At 39.5% G+C, this 17,019-nt stretch overlaps 1 protein-coding gene across 2 annotated transcripts in view; it reads left to right on the forward strand.

Annotated features, from left to right (window-relative positions):
- Positions 1–17,019, forward strand: part of LOC140729213 (serine/threonine-protein kinase OSR1-like) — a 138,030-nt gene that overhangs the window by 25,492 nt on the left and 95,519 nt on the right. The window lies entirely within an intron of this gene.

Raw genomic sequence — 17,019 nt, forward strand, 5'->3', positions numbered from 1 at the left:
AGATGGCTGGAGATCAGCAAGCCACTCTACTAATTGGGCTAATGAATCCTGTTGCTTTGCACATCATCAGGTATAATATAACCTGCTGTGGTTGGTTATAGGATGTGCAAGAATTTATCCCAAAAAACTATATGAGCTCATCTGACAACATCAGCCAATCTGTTCTTCTAGTGCATGTAAATTAAAATCATCGTGATTAACATCATTCTGACAAGGTTTCCTTGTTTTTAATATACCCATCTACTGTGTGTTTCAGGGAGTGTTTCACATCCACAAGGTAATACTTGTCTTTATCTCATCTCTATCCAGACCACTTCTATATCCTGGTATTCTGAAGTTGAATCATCCCCCTCTAAGTGCTAAGATTTACCATTAAGTCATTCTCCATCTTTATCCTAGCTTCTTATCCTTTGTGTATCATATACTTAATATTCCATCTGTAGTCTATTTTGCCTTGCAGCATGATCTTGTACAGAAAGATCTTTCATGTGTTGAGATGCCTGCACCAATAATGGGAGGTGGATAGAAGAGAACTTCCAAGGTGTCACATTGATCAGGTCAAGCTATAGGAGGCATGTCTCGTGTAATTGAGTCATAGAGACCTGCCAGAATTATAGCTAGGTTTTTTCCAGTAATCCAAAGGCCATGATGATCTGCACTTGGGCAAAGTCTGTAATACAGAGAATTACTTGTCACTGTTCTACATGCTTATGTGGAAAGAGAAGATAAGCCTTTTGTTTTTAAATGTGAAACTTGTGACTCCTGACTGTAGAAGTGAAAAGCAAACTCAGATGTGGTGGGGATCAGTAGCAGGTACTCAATCCTGCTCTTTTCTTTAAAGAAAAATATCCTCAGTGGTAACATAACATTGCAGGACACTTGTTTGCAACTTTTAAACCTTGGTTTTCATGCAAGACACTTAACTATATTTTACTTTTCCCTCTTCCAGTCATGCTTAGTGGTTCTTCATCCTTAAATCTAAGTTGTATCTCTTGATCTTTTCAGGGTCAAATTTTCCTGTTTACTAGTTGGGTTCACTAATCTTTTGATTCCCTAGTCACATCTCCTGCCTATTTTCAACAGCAACTTTCATTTGGCTAAATGGTGATTGTCCAACGTGTGCTGATGACAGGAAACCTGTGCAGAAGAACTTTTAAAGAGGACAATCTTGTGCACTCTCTTGACCTCAGAAGTCTGAGTCCAGTGACATGAACAAGCATCACAAACTGGGGTTATCTTTGGTTGTATATGATGGCCATGATGTTTTCTGAGCCTTGTCATGAGCTTCACTCTCCATGGGGCATTGCCGTGCTACTTTTCTGACCATTGGATCTCATTGTAGATCTTATCTGCCCAGTCTCCCAGAGCTGACTTGGCATGCTAGGACAAGCATGTTCCCCTATCTTGAAAGGGAATGAGGCTGCTGGCTACCCTCACCTGGTTTAGTCCACCCCCCCCTGCCAATTGAAGCAATGTACCAGGGTGTGGCACCTGTTGCATACAAACAGCTACTTGGAGCCACAGGTGAGGCCTGAGTGACCAGTGGAGACCAAAAATGAGTGAACTGTCCCAGAATGGGCATGCTCAGCCCCCTTCACTAGAGGTGCTACCCCATCCATGGACACTATATATACCCCTAAATATAGCTAAATACACCTAATTAAAGCAGTGGTGATCTTTCAGATTTAAGCAGTGGCTTGGTCAGGGTCTGACTATTCTGGTGTTTTGCCTCTTTTTCCATTAATTTGGGCAAAAATACAAAAGAATATGATAAACAGCTATTCATACAGCCTGTGAAAACCTCTAGTACTTTCTGTCAAAGGCCTAAAAACTGTCATCCTAAATCCGATAAATGTACATTCTGTTTTCGAACCTAAATCTGTGAACATAGTTGTGTCCTGTTGGGATTTTCAGTCATTTACTCCATTATTAATACTTGCTCAATGGTAGTAATGAGAAGAGGGCATGCCCTGGGTGATGGGGTCCTTAATGATAGATGCCATTTTTTGAGGCATCACCATTCGTAGGTTTCCTGGATGTTCACTAGGCTACTGCCCATGGCTAAGGTTACAACTTTCTGCCACTTTTTGGAATCCTGTGTAGTGGCCTCTCCATAACAGATAGTGATGCAACCAAGGTATACCTCTAAAATTTGCAAGATCTTTGACATACCAATTCAACTGAAACACCTAATGAGATATAGCTGCTGCTATGCAGCTTTTGTAATTACATCTGTAATGTCTTGGTTATGATTTCTACTGCTCTGCTGTGAGGTACTTTTAATTTTCTGAAAAAGCAGCTTGTCCAGCTACCAAGAGTGTTTGGCTTTGGCTAAAGGTAATGATCCTTTTTGTCCAACTTGGGAATGTTGATTCAGCCGCTTGGGTTTATCTTGGTACATCTTCTAACTTCCTGCTCAGTGGGATGCAATGGAAGATTTGAGAGAATTGGGCAGGAGCAAATTTCTGAAGGACAGCAGTCTGATTTGGCAGTCTTGGCAGGAGCTGCAGAGCAGAGCACAAGAGAAGATGCCCACAGAATACCGCTGAAAGTGGAGACCCTTTTGTAAGAAGTGCTTTGTGCAGACAAATGTCTCAAAGGAGGAAATGCCAATATTCCTGAGTTAGCCAGTTTGTTTGCGATGGTCTTCGTGGGAAGCTCAAACTGTAACCTGGTATCTTTTACACAAAATGGGGGTCAGAGCATAAGTAAAGCATTACATCCATCTACTACAGGATTGAGCTCCAACATTTGTGCAGGGATTCGCATAGATGTAGTTAGCTGTCATTAACTCAAGTTTTATATTAAAAAAACTAAACAGATGAAATACTTTCATCCAAGCCTCAAAACAGCATCATAAGCATTTTGCATCATTCAAGTTATTGCTACGTACATTTAGCTGAAACTTTCAACAGAACACTATAATTGTCTTTCCAGAGTCCTGGAAAGGTGGCGTTGATAAGAGTTGCTTGCAACTCTGATTGGAATCAAATATTCCTGTTCCAGGGCTACTACAGCTAAAATCCAGTTAGGGCCATGGGTACTTCCATAAGTAGCATTGTTTAAAGATGTTTTTAAAAAATTGATACCCAAAAATTGACAGATCCCAGACTGCAAACTCATGTCGTGTAGTTTCCCTTTAAAGGAAAAAAAGGTTTAAACCTCCACTCTTGACTATCCTTCTGGTGAATGTACAGGCTCTGGAAAATAAAACTGAAGACCTCAGAGCAAGATTGCTGTACCAGAGGGACATTAGGCACTGCTGTGTACTTCACTGAAACATGTCTACCCCATGCTACTTCAGACGCAGTGCTGTAGCTGAATGGGTTCACCATTCAGCCAAAGATAGAACAACTCAGTCTTTTAAAGTCAGAGGTGGTGAGTATGCTTTATAATTACATCATTGTGGTGCACAGTGAATGATGCCAGAAATGTTTATGATGCTGTTTTGAGGCTTAGAGTAAAGCATTTCATCTGTTTAGTTTTTATAAAACTTGAGTTAATGACAGCTAATTTGTTTCTCAGTGTGGTGATGAAACACCACACTTTTTTAAAAGTTATATGTAATTGGTATTTACACCATTAGTACCGTAGATGTCGGATTATAAGCCGCTACTTTTTTCCGACATTTTGAACAGCTTTGAACACTGCGGCCTTTACTACGGTGCGGCTAATGCATGATTTTTTTTCATGCCGCCAAAAACATTTTGCCTCGTAACAATAGACCAATAAAATTGATGAGTAGTTCACAGAGGTCCAGTGAAATTGTACGATAAATCAAGCGCACTTTCACAATTAAATTATTGTAAATCAGTCATTTGTACTCGCCCTCATCAACATGGAAAACACTCGAAGAAAAGCATTGTGCTGCCTTTATGGCAGTTATTTAGTTTATAATATTTTCGCTTAGTAATTCATTTGTTAGTATTTTCTAGTTAAAGTTAGAAGTACTACATCCCGGGATACTATGATGTCACATCCGGTTTCGCCGCGTCTTGTGGGAAATACTGGTTTGCGATAAACGGGAAGGTGGGGGCATTAGACGAGCGCGAAACGCTGCTTTTAAGTTAAAGGCAATCAATAACTTTTCCTGGTAGGCTGCAGTATATATTTTTTTACCAGTCGTTAGGAGATATTGGAATGTATACGCAATGTAATTTGTGTGTTACCGATACGTATGTATATTTAAAAGTAGCCGTGTTACAGGCACGGTTCGAAAAAAAGCATTTGCAATATGTATTTGTTTATGTTACCATATGGATTTAATTAAAAGTTAAAAAATCCTCACGTGTAATATCTTTCTGTGTAAATATCTCATATTACAATGTGGGACACCTGCGGCCTAAAATCCGGTGTGGCTTGTACAAGTACAAAATTGATTTTCTTTCTAAAATTAGAGCCAGCAGCTTTTAATCAGGTGCGCTCTGTAGTGCGAAATCTACGGTACTTGCTGAGGTGATGCAGCACTGCAGTGTTATACCACTGTTCCTGAGCATGTCTGCAACATTTATAAAACCAGCACAATTTAAATCAACAGTGAACTAAGGGCTGCATTGGGCAAATATTGACACCATTAAGTTTAGTCATAGGTTGGAATGGGAGCAAAAGTAAGAACTGCTTGTTCAAGTAAATTTATTATCAAAATACATATGTCACCATATACAACCCTGAGATTCATTTTCTTGCGGCATTCATAATAAATACAAAAAAAAAGCTAGTACAGGCAGTCCTCGAGTTACGAACGTACGACTTAGGAACAACTCATATTTACGAACGGAGGAAGGAGAATGCCATCCGCCATTTTAAGTTAGATCATGACGGCGTCTGTCATTTTAAGTCGTTGCCGTTAATGCTGTGTTGAGTGTGTAAATTTGCTTAAATCTTTCTTAGCAAGATTCATTTTGACCCCCCCCCCACCCACTTTTCCAGTTAGCACTGCCCCCACCTGTCCCATTTAACCTGTCTCAGCGCTGGTGGACTTTAGGACCTGGGGGAGCTCAGGTCAGGACCCACCGCCCGCGACTGCCACTGAATCCGCAGTGTTTCCGTTCCATTGATGGAAAACAATTACAATTGAAAATAAAGTGGAAATAATGAGGCGATCAGAAAGAGGTGAAACACCATCGGTCATTGGAAAAGCATTAAGCTACAGTCGGTCAACAATCAGAACAACTTTAAAGGATAAAGTGAGAATAATGGAGCATGAGAAAAGCCCTATCCTGATGAAAGCTACAATTATTACTAAGCAATGCACTTATTTAATTATTGAAATACATATGTTTCTTAAATGTTTTATATGTATAGAAAAGTAAAATATATGCTATATACTAAGACAAACATTTGACTAACTGACAATAAATAGTACCAGATGTACCTGTTCTGACTTGCATACAAATCCGACTTAAAGGCGGACTCCGGAACAGAACTCGTTCGTAACCTGGGGACTGCCTGTATCAATGGAAAAACCACATACGACAAATTCGGACAAACATCCAATGTGCAAAAGAAGACAAACTCTAAATATACAAAAAAACCCAGCAATAATAAATATCGAGATCATAGGTTGTAAAGTTTTTGAAAATGAGTTCCTAGGTTGTGGAACCAGTTCAATGTTTGGTTGAGTAAAGTTGTCCTCTGGTTTGAGAACCTGATGGTTGAGGGTTGATAACTGCTTCTGAACCTGTGTCTTCTGAGGCTCCTGTACCTCTTTCCTGATGGCAGCGGTGAGAAGAAAGCAAGGCCTGGAATGTAGGGTTCCTTGATGGATGCTGCTTTCCTGTAACAGTGTTCCCTGTAGATGTGCTCAGTGGTGGGGAGGGTTTTACCTTTGATGGACTAGGCTGCATCTATTACTTTTTTGTAGGCTTTTCCATTCAAGGGCACTGATGTTGCAACTCTATTGCACATTTGTAGAAGTTTGTGAAAGTTTTAGATAACATGCCAAATCTAAGAAAAAAAGAGGTGCTACCCTGTGTTTTGTAATGCCATGGCATTTTCTGAAAACACCCTTTGCACTGTTGTAAAGATCGAATTCTTGAATTTATTGGTGATGACATGTTCATTTGTACTGTTTATTTCCTTCTGCAGCACTGAACCATTCTCTATAAAATGTCTGAATCTTATTAATTCAGTAATTAATTTGAACATTAATTACTGTCCCATTGTCAGTAATGGAAATGCTGACAAAGTATTCATCAAGATTGGTCTGTGTCTCAACCTGAGCTCAAGGGAGCCATAAAGATGTGGAGAAAAAATAGGTTATCTTTGAGCACTACTTTCGATTAGGAAATTTAATCCTTGTGGATTTTATTTGCATTTTATTCATATCCTGAGTATTCAGCGTGTGAATTGCTGAAATTTAACTTGCTAAATTGTAAATTCTGAATTGGAAGGCTGAAGTACAAGTTGGTGCATGTATTTTGTCACCTGCTGTTTGACAAAACTATAGGGTTGAACAGCAATTTGAGTTGCCATTAATCTTTTTTACATCAGCTTATCCATTGAGTTTCAAAGGATATGATTTTAATACTGAAGCAATTTGCTTGGTCAGCTAACAAATTGTGCATTAGATTTGCTCCAACTTGGCCCAAGTTTTTTTTCTCCCCGGCTTTGTATCTTTAATCATTATTCATGAAAGTGTACAACATTTTAACTGAAGGTTTATTATGCATTTATAGTAGTAGCTTGGGGTATTTCAGTTTTGGAAAACTTTACAAAGCAATTTTAATTTTAGTTTTCATAGAGGTTGGAAAAAATAATCAAAGTTAGATGTTCTAAATGTGTACCGTAGATTCCGGACTACAGAGCGCACCTGATTAAAAGCCGCTGGCTCTAATTTTAGAAATAAAATCAATTTTTTACTTGTACAGGCCGCACCGGATTTTAGGCCGTAGGTGTCCCACGTTGTAATATGAGATATTTACACAGAAAGATATTACACGTGAGGATTTTTTAACTTTTAATTAAATCCATATGGTAACATAAACAAATACATATTGCAAATGCTTTTTTTCGAACCGTGCCTGTAACGCGGCTACTTTTAAATATACGTTGCGTATACTTCTTTACTGAACAACATTCCAATATCTCCTAACGACTGGTAAAAAATATATATACTGCAGCCTACCAGGAAAAGTTATTGATCGCCTTTAACTTAAAAGCAGCGTTTTCGCTCCGCCGCTCGCCCCCCTCCTTCCCGTTTATCGCAAACCGGTATCCCACAAGACGCGGCGAAACCGGGTGTGACGTCATAGCATCCCGCGATGTAGTACAGAAAACAAATATAGTTAAAACAGTTCTAACTTTAACTAACAAATGAATTACTAAGCAAAAATATTATAAACTAAATAACTGCCATAAAGGCAGCACAATGCTTTTCTTCGAGTGTTTTCCATGTTGATGAGGGTGAGTACAAATGACTGATTTACAATAATTTAATTGTGAAAGTGCGCTTGATTTATCGTACAATTTCATTGGACCTCTGTGAACTACTCATCAATTTTATTGGTCTACTGTTACGAGGCAAAATGTTTTTGGCGGCATGAAAAAAAAAATGCATTAGTCGCACCGTATTAAAGGCCGCAGAGTTCAAAGCTGTTCAAAATGTGGGGAAAAAGTAGCGGCTTAAAATCCGGAATCTACGGTATTTTTGTCTGCTTGTAATTACCCCTGAATTGAAGGGGTGACTACCAGTGAATGACGGTTGTATACTGACTCTCTGGGAAAAGATGGCAAACTCCATAACCTGAAGAACATTTGTAAGCCTGGTGAGTTTTTTTCTGTTGTGATAACCATTACTGTTAACTTTTTATACTGATTTATTATTGTACTTAAATTTCCAAAGCAGCTGGGGAAAAATCAGCTCTTTCAGATGAACTCTGCCGTTTTGTAAAATGCTACTGAAACTAATTAGGAAAGTCTGGTACATAAACTTCAAATTAGTGAAATTCAAATTTTAAAAAATTGATCTAAAACTTGTAATTAAAATGCATTGACTTGTGGTTTTGATATTAGAGTTTCCCTTGTAGTTTATTCAATACACAATTTACAGCAAGTTTTCATTTGTTGTGCATCAATACTAGTGCTGGCTGAAGAGCAATCTACTACTCCCTTTGCTTGAGTAAAACAATTTTGCCTGCCAAATTATGATGAAATAATAGATATGTTGTTATTAGCAGATGCAAGTTAGAAGGCTTCTGAAATCCCATGTTCAGTAGCAATTTTTGAAGCTTCTAACTTAAAATTGTATTGATATGTGATTTATGATGTTTTTGCTTGGGTTTGTAATTGAACAAATTGGTGTATTTTTTGATTTATCATTTGTTCAGTTGGTTGTTTCTCTTAGGGGAGCCGATTAATCCTGTGCTCATTGATGTATTGAAAATAAAAGGTAAAAGCTTTAGGTTTAACCAACAGAGAGCAGTGGAGGTAAAGTAATTAAATATATTTTAAGGTTAAGGTTGGCAGGCAAATGAACTGTTAAATGGATGAGCACGATGTGAGAATGGAGAAAATGGTGTTGAAGCTAAGATTAATCAGCTTGATCGCATTTAGTAGAAAAGCCGGCCCAAGGCTACTCGTGCTTTCAGTCTTTTTTTATATTTATAAATGAAATTCATATTAAAATCAGCACTTAGGACGTCATCTAACAATTGACCATTTGGTTCTCTGTTTGGTTTTATTGGTCATTTAAGAATGTTACTTCGGGTAGGTTACTATAGGCTGCCTCCTTCCTCCCCATGGATAAGAAGCACTTGGGTGGTGTATGTGGGAGGCGTAAGTATGAAGGTTGGAAACTGCAGATAACTGTTGGCAGGGTTTTTTTTAGTTCTGTTTGGTATTCAATTTTTTTGAAATCATTAGAAATATCCCTAAAAAGAGATAGTTCCAGCATATCTTTGAAAAACACTGAAGTACCAATAGTGCATGGTATGTGTACGTAGAAGCTGAGATGTATATTTTGGTTTACAGACATAAGTGTGCAAAATGTTACTGAACTATTTATCTGACTTGATCAAATTTAATTGTTACCTACATACAAGTCGCCTATCTTCCCCCATTTTGATCTTAAAATAACCTTGCATGAAAAACAAGGCATAGCAAATGGGAATGCTGCACATGAAGTGTAGTACAGTTGGCCCACCTTATCCGAGGAGGATTGGTTCAGAGACCCCCCCTGCGGATACAAAAAAACACGGATGCTCAAGTCCCTTATTTAACCTGGCTCAGTTCGGTGGTCTTTAGGACCCAGCGGAACCCTGGACTTTATTTAACATGTTCAGTGTGGTGGACATTAGGACCCGGCGATGCAGTTTTGAATCCGCTGTGTTTCTGTTCACAAAAATAATCGCGATCATGATTGAAAATAAGATAGAAGTAATAAAGCGGTTGGAAAGAGGTGAAACATCATCAGTCATTGGAAAAGCGTTAGGCTACAGTTGGTCAACGATCAGAACAATTTTAATGGAGCATGTGAAAGGCCCTGCCCCGATGAAAGCTACAATTATTACTAAGCAACGCAGTGGTTTAATTATTGAAATACATATGTTTCTTAAGTGTTTTATATGCATAGAGGTAAAATATGTACTATATACTAAGAAAAACGTTTGACTAACTGACACTAAATAATACCGGATGTACTTGTTCCAACTTCAAATCCAACTTAAAGATTGGCTCAGGAATGGAACTCATTCATAACCCGGGGACTGCCTGTACTTTTAACTCGTTTCCAGATTTCTTATAATACCCAATACAATGTAAATGCTATGTAAATAGTTGTTATACTGTATAGTTCAGGGAATAATGACAAGAAAAAAATAGTCTGTACGTGCTCAAACGAGTGCCGGAGAGAGAACTTCCAGGTTTTCCCGATCCGTGGTTGGTTGAATCCGCGCATGCATAATTTGCAGTTAAGGAGATCCGACTGTACATCACTTCATTTAAAAAAATATTGATTGAGGTAATTTAAAGATGTTTAATTGCAACATGCTCATGTTTTGCAATAGTTCAACTAAGTTAAAATTGTATTGTTGATGACTTTAATTTGTACTCCGTTTCTGAGGCTCCTAGTTTAGGTGTCCAACAATAACCAGCCAGCATCAGTAGATTCCAGTTGCTCTGATATCATTTCTCCATGACTGCAATTTCCTGGTGAAACCTTTCACCATGCGCATCACTGACAGTGCCTAGATTTGCAGGGAAGAAGTATAAGTGGGAAAGCAGAAAATTAATCTTTAGTGACGTATTACACTTCATGGTTTTGTATGCTTGAAGCATGTTATCAACCAGCTGCACATAGTTTGGTGCTATGTAGTGCCAAGAAAAATTTTAACATCCTTGAATGCCTTCCATGTGATTTTTCTCTGGTCCCACTTCGAATTGCTTGTCGTTGATGACCTGTTTGATTTGTAGACCAACAAAAATGCCTGCCTTAAACTTGGGATTAGTTATTCCGGGAAACGTAAGTCTCAAATATTGAAAAACTAAGGAACTTTGCAGCCTTTCTAAAACCTGTCCTGCCATGCAGCATCCACTCTGCCTAAGCATGCCTGAATAAGATAGAAAACTTTTCAGCTTACATTGTGGACAACATTTTAATTGACTTGAATTATGGATTGAAATAACAAATATAGGTGATGTACTACCCTGGTAAAGGTTTCACTGCTAACATTGCAGGGTTTTTCATGTAATGGTCTTTCTGTAGAAGCAGTATTTGGGTTGTTGTTAGAGATAATGGGTGCTGAGGAATATGAGCCATCCAGTCAGGAGAGGAGGCGGGGGAGCAGGGTTTTTTGTGTACTTGACAATGGTGTAAACCTTTGTTTTTGTTCGGTGGGGGACAAAGAGAGAAGGCACTGGAGAGAAGCCGGTCGTAGGATTCTATCCAGTGGGACCATGATTTAATGGAGCAAGGCATGGGGAATTTACTGAGGATCGGTGAATGTGACTTTTGGAGAATTGAGCTCTAACCTGTGCACATTTGACTGTTTAATTATAATGAGCCCTTTTTGTTTTTCCTTTTCTTTACTAGCCCTTTATTTAAGTTAATATTCATAAATATATTTCCTTTAATTACATGCAGTGTGTGGTCTGTTCTTTTCCTGGCAACAAGTTGTAACAGGGCAGCAAATCACACAGCATTCACACAAATTGTGGCTTGGGTGGGAGAGAAACTCCAATTTCACGGATTTGCGGGGCCAAAGTGTGTATTTCCTAGATGTACGTGGCCTGAGAACAGTGGGTCTTTCAGCACTGAGTCGGAAGACTGCCAGCAAGGACCAATAAGCCATTTCCTGAGATGCCCAAGAAGAAAGGGGGTTCAGTGATTTCAATAAAATGGTGCAAGGTGCAGAAATTTCATGCTGATTTTTGTGATCAAACCAAAATCCATAAGATACAGCCAAAAGTATTTAGGAATCAAAATCTTTGTCTAGTGTTATCAATGAATATTCAAAGTATAGTTGAATTTTAAATTTAATGTAGAAATGGCAGAGCTCTGGTAAGTCAGTATCCTAAATTTCATATCAAAAAGCTAAGAAGAGTCAGGAATTGTCATCAACAATTACAAAGTCTAGTACGAAGCGGATATTGTGAAGTAGGTTCTTTCTCTGCTCTGTGCTGAATTAGCTGGGGTTTTTTAGGCATCAGTTTTGTACAGTCGTGAGCATTCTGGGCTGGTGGTAACTGAACAATTGTGCTGAATGTTGCATTGTGGCTCAATTGCAAATGACCACTATTGAGCTTGTCATAGAAAATTCTGGCTACACAGCTGTAGAGAGACATCGCTAAGGTTGAAGGATTTAAGTAGTCTCTCAACATGTGGAGTTGCTGCTACTAGTTCATAGAAAAAACCTGTATTTAGTGGTTATTCAGGGTATCTGTCTAAATACTGCAGTTCAATGTTGAGTAGCTATCCCAACACATATTCTCACAGGCAGCCTCTGTATGTTGTTTCAGTGTTTGATTCCTAAATTGAGCCATGTAGAACGGTGACCTTGTCATTTTGGCTGGAGCACCAGTTTCTGACACAGCAATATGTTGACCGCATGGATGCTTTTAAACCACAGAGGCATGCCCTTGTATGTTTGAACTCCAGGACCAAGAATGCTAAAATGAATTACTTCTCTAAAGAAGAGTGGCAAGTTGGGTACCAGAATATAGTCGATTACAGTTAACTGGGCTTTCAGTTATTTGGGGCAACTACTTATTTTGTACAACTCTTAAAGAACAAAAACAAATCGAGAAAATAGCTGGGATTCCCTTTGTTTATTTAAGACAATATGCTGCTTATTTGGAGCAACAGACTTCTCGTACAGTTTCTAGCAGTTATCGTGTGGCCATTACACTACACTGTGCTCAGCGCAAAGAGTTTTTAATAGTCAATTGTATGTGTTTGTGTTCAAAAAGCAGTGATTTTTTTTGTCACTGATAGTTGGCGGAAAATAAGCAGCAAGACAATTCAGAACTGTTTTGCTTACTGCTGTTTCAAACATTCAAACTTGGAAATACCAAAATTGGCTGAAAATGAAGTGGTTTCACTACTTCAAAGGACTTGAAGGTATTGACAATCATCTTGAATGTTATTTTTGGTCCTCCCTGGACACTTGCCTGTGGCTCCAAGTAGCTGTTTGCTTGTGACAGGGGTCACACTGCTTTGACAAGGTGGGCTAAAATTGGTGAGGGAAGCCAGCAGGTATCAATCCTGGTGAGTAATGCTGTTGTAGCATGCAAAGTCAACTTGGGTGGATAGGGTGAATGAGATCTGCAGTAAGATCCAGCAAGACAGTGCTATGGGAAGAATGAAGGGCATCACATGGCACAAAAGAGTCATGGTCATCCACTGTAGTCAAGGAAGACCCAAGTTCTGATGTTTACTCATCCCACTGGACCCAGACTTCCGAGATCAAGAGGGCAGAACTTCCCCAGTGCAATGGCTTTTCCACCTTTTTTAAAAACTCCCGTAGAAGTTTCCTGTCATCATTGGATACGATAGGCAACCACCAATAGTATTGGTAGTGTTGTAATTTGTTTTGTATTTAATTAAAATATGTAATCTGTTACTTGGTTAAATGGTAGTTTGGTTTTTTTAAATACCTTTTTATCTATTTATATGGAACTCCAGATAATTGGGTCAAAATGCACTGGCTGGGAATCCACTATTTAGGGCAGAAATTCTGTTTATCAAAACACAAACTGCTGGAGGAACTCAGGCCGGGCAGCATCTATGGAAAAAGAGTATAGTTGACATTTCAGGCCAAGACCCCTTATCAGGACTGGAATAAAAAAGATGAAGTCAGAATTTGAAGATGGGGAGGGGAAGGTGAAGTAAAGAGTTGGCAAGTTGATTGGTGAAGAAGATACAAGGCTGGAGAAGGGGAAATCTGATAGTAAAGGACAGAAGGCCATGGGGAGAAGCACCAGTGAGAGGTGATGAGCTGGAATGGAGATGAGAGGGAAAAGGAATGGCAAATAGTGAAGGGGGAGGGGGTAGTACTGGAGGTTTGAGAAATTGATGTTGATGCCATCAGGTTGGAAGCCACCCATATGGAAATCAAGGAGTTGCTCCACCAACCTGAGTCTGGCCTCAGCGTGGCAGTAAAGGAGGCCATGGACTGGCATGTGAGAATGGGAAGTGGAATTAAAATGGGTGGCCACTGGGAGGTCCAGCTTTTTCTAATGGATGGAGTGTAGATGTTCAGCGAAGTGGTCTCCCAATCTGCTTTGGGTCTTACTGATATACAGGAGGCCACACCAGAAGCACCGGATACAGTAGATGATCCCAACAGACTCGCAGGTGAGGTGTTGCCTCACCCGGAAAGACTGTTTGGGGCTCTGAATGGTAGTGAGGGATGAGGTGCAGGGACAAGTGTAGTGTTTATCCTTGCAAGTGGAACAATTGTCAGGAGGGATATCATTGGGGAAGGATGAATGAATAAGGAGATCGCATAAGGAGCGATCCCTGCAGAAAGTGGGGAGTTGGGAGGGAGGGAAAGATGAGCTTGGTGGTAGGATCTTGTTGGAGATGGCAGATGTTGTGGAGAATTATGTGCTGGACACAGGGTGGTAGGTGAGGACATGAGGAACCCTATCCCTGCTGAGGTGGCGGGAGAATGGGGTGAGTGCAGACAAGTGCAGTTGAGGGCAGTTTTGATGGTGTTTATTTCTTTTTGTATGTACAGCTTTATAAAACCATTTTTATTTTAATATTTGATTCTTGATTTATTTCAAAGTTTATCGAACACTGCAGAGAAGATGCTTGTGCATATGCAGTGGCACTTGATAAGGTTCTTCATGAAAGGCTTATTGAGAAAGTAAGGAGGCATGGGATTCAAGGACACCTTGCTTTATGGATCCAGAATTGGCTTGCCCACAGAAGGCAAAGAGTGATTGTAGGCAAGTCATATTCTGCTTGGAGGTCAGTGACGAGTGGTGTGCCTTAGGGATCTGTTCTGGGACCCCTTCTCTTTGTGATTTTTCTAAATGACCTGGATGAGGAAGTGAAGGGATGGGTTAATAAATTTGCTGATGACAGAAAGGTTGGTGTTGTGGATAGTGTGAAGGGCTGTCAGAGTTACAGCAGGACATTGATAGGATGCAAAGTTGGGCTGAGAAGTGGCAGATGGAGTTCAATCCAGATAAGTATGAGGTAGTTCATTTTGGTAGGTCAAATATGATGGCAGAATATAGTAATAATGATAAGACTCTTGGCAATGTGGAGGACCATAGGACACTCAAAGCTGCTGTGCAAGTTGACTCTGTGATTAAGAAAGCATACAATGTATTGGCCTTCGTCAACCGTGGGATCGAGTTCAAGAGCCGAGAGGTAATGTTAAAGTTATATAGGACCCTGGTCAGATCCCACTTGGAGTACTGTGCTCAGTTCTGGTCACCTCACTATAGGAAGGATGTGGAAACTATAGAAAGGGTGCAGAGGAGATTTACAAGGATTGGGGAGCATGCCTTAGGAGAATAGTTTGAATGAATTTGACCTTTTTCACCTTGGAGTGACGGAGAATGAGAGGTGACCTGACAGAGGTGTATAAAATGAGGAGAGGCATTGATTGCATGGGTAGTCAGAGGCTTTTTCCCAAGGCTGAAATGGCTAGCACAAGAATGCACAGTTTTAAGGTGCTTGGAAGAAGGTACCGAGGAGTTGCCAGGGTTAAGTTTTTTACGCAGAGAGTGGTGAGTGCGTGGAATGGGCTGCCAGTGACAGTGGTGGAGGCGGATACAATAGGCACTTTTAAGAGACTCTTGGATAGGTACGTGGGGCTTAGAAAATTAGAGGGCTATGAGTAACCCTAGGTCATTTCTAAAATAAGTCCATGTTTGGCACAGCATTGTGGGCCGAAGGGCCTGTATTGTGCTATAGGCTTTCTATGTTTCTATATTTATGCAGAAATGGAGAAAATTTTTAAAGGTTCTCAAACTTCCTAGCACCACTACATAGAACTCATGATCCCAAGGATTGGGTTGTTTTGATTTCTTAACTTTAAATATATAGAATATGGCTCTGTTAGACTTGTATTCGGTATGCATTCTTAGTAGCAAATCCATTTCTTGAGAAATAGGGCATATGCTTCCTGCTGTTTGTGGGCAATTGCTCTACTATGTCCTGCAGTTTTGAATCTTGATGCATGCATTTTATAAAGAAACAGCATGACTTAATCTCAATCCAGCGAAAGTGACTTGACCACAGATATCAGAACAGCTAAGTAAATTCTCAAATCTTAGCAAACCTAATTAATGTGTCTGCACTGCTTCATGGGTGGTATTCTGATATTGGGTAACCACCATGTCCCCAAGTTATTTGGAGGCAAGAGAAGAGATTGCTGGGGCCTTGGCCAATATCTTTGTGTCCTCTCTAGCCACAGACAAAGTCCTAGAGTATTGGCGAGTAGCTGATGTTCCATTATTCAAGAATGGAAGCAGGAATAATCATAGAAAATATAGACCAGCAAGTCTCATGTCAATGTTAGGGAAGTTACTGGAGAGAACTATTTGAGATAGGATTTCTGTATTTAAAAGAGCATGTTGTAAATTAGGAGAGCCAGCGTGGGTTTGTGCATGTTATGTTGCAGCTTTCTAAGCTCTAGTTAGGTTGCATATGGAGTACTACATTCAGTTCTGGTCACCCCATTATAGGAAGAATGTTGAGGCTTTGGAAAGATACAGAAAAGATTTACCAGGATGTTGCCTGGATTCAAGGCCATGTGCTATAAAGAATGGCCAGACAAACTTGGGTTGTTTTCTCTGGAGCAGCAGAGACTGAGGGGAGATCTGATGGGCATTGACAAATTATGAGAGGCATAGATAGCCTAGAGAGTCTTTTTCCTTGGGTTGAAATGTCTCATACGAAAGGGCATGCATTATAAACTACTGATGTATACAGCTGTACAGACAACTGTCTGCCCATGCTCCTTTAGCTCAATCTTAGGGAGCTTGCAATTGTAGAAATGAAGGCGTTCAAGAGATAAAAGGACAACATTATGCCTGCATGGATGTGCATTCTTTATTTCTCATTTTTTAAAAAAAGAGTCATGGTGCCTTACATGGGTGCATAGTTACCATGTGGATTACAGTAGCTCAAGAAGTTGTCCAGCATATGCCAGGAACGTGTAATTTTGGTAGTGAATCTTATAAATTAAAGATGTTGACTCCTAACACATCGTGATAAGGAAAAGAATTTTCCATTACAGTATATTCCAGTTAATTCTGACGCAACAGGATCAGTACATTTTGCCCAATTAAGCAACTACCCCAATTTGATGAAGTTTCATGAAAATAGTTAAAAAGGTATAAGATAAAGGCAAGCTACTGTTTAACTAACAAATTACATATTTAAAAGAAATATAGAACAGATTAGAATACTACCTCTACAGTTCAATAAAAGTGTATTCGTTCCCAATAATTATCAACGGAGGAGTCCATTTTTCATGTTCTTTGACTGCAATTGAACAAAATCAGTGCAAATAATGAACTGCCTTCATACATTCAAGATGATTGTTGAGACCTTGGTAA

Source organism: Hemitrygon akajei, chromosome 1 (assembly GCF_048418815.1).
Source record: "Hemitrygon akajei chromosome 1, sHemAka1.3, whole genome shotgun sequence".
NCBI lineage: Eukaryota > Metazoa > Chordata > Chondrichthyes > Myliobatiformes > Dasyatidae > Hemitrygon > Hemitrygon akajei.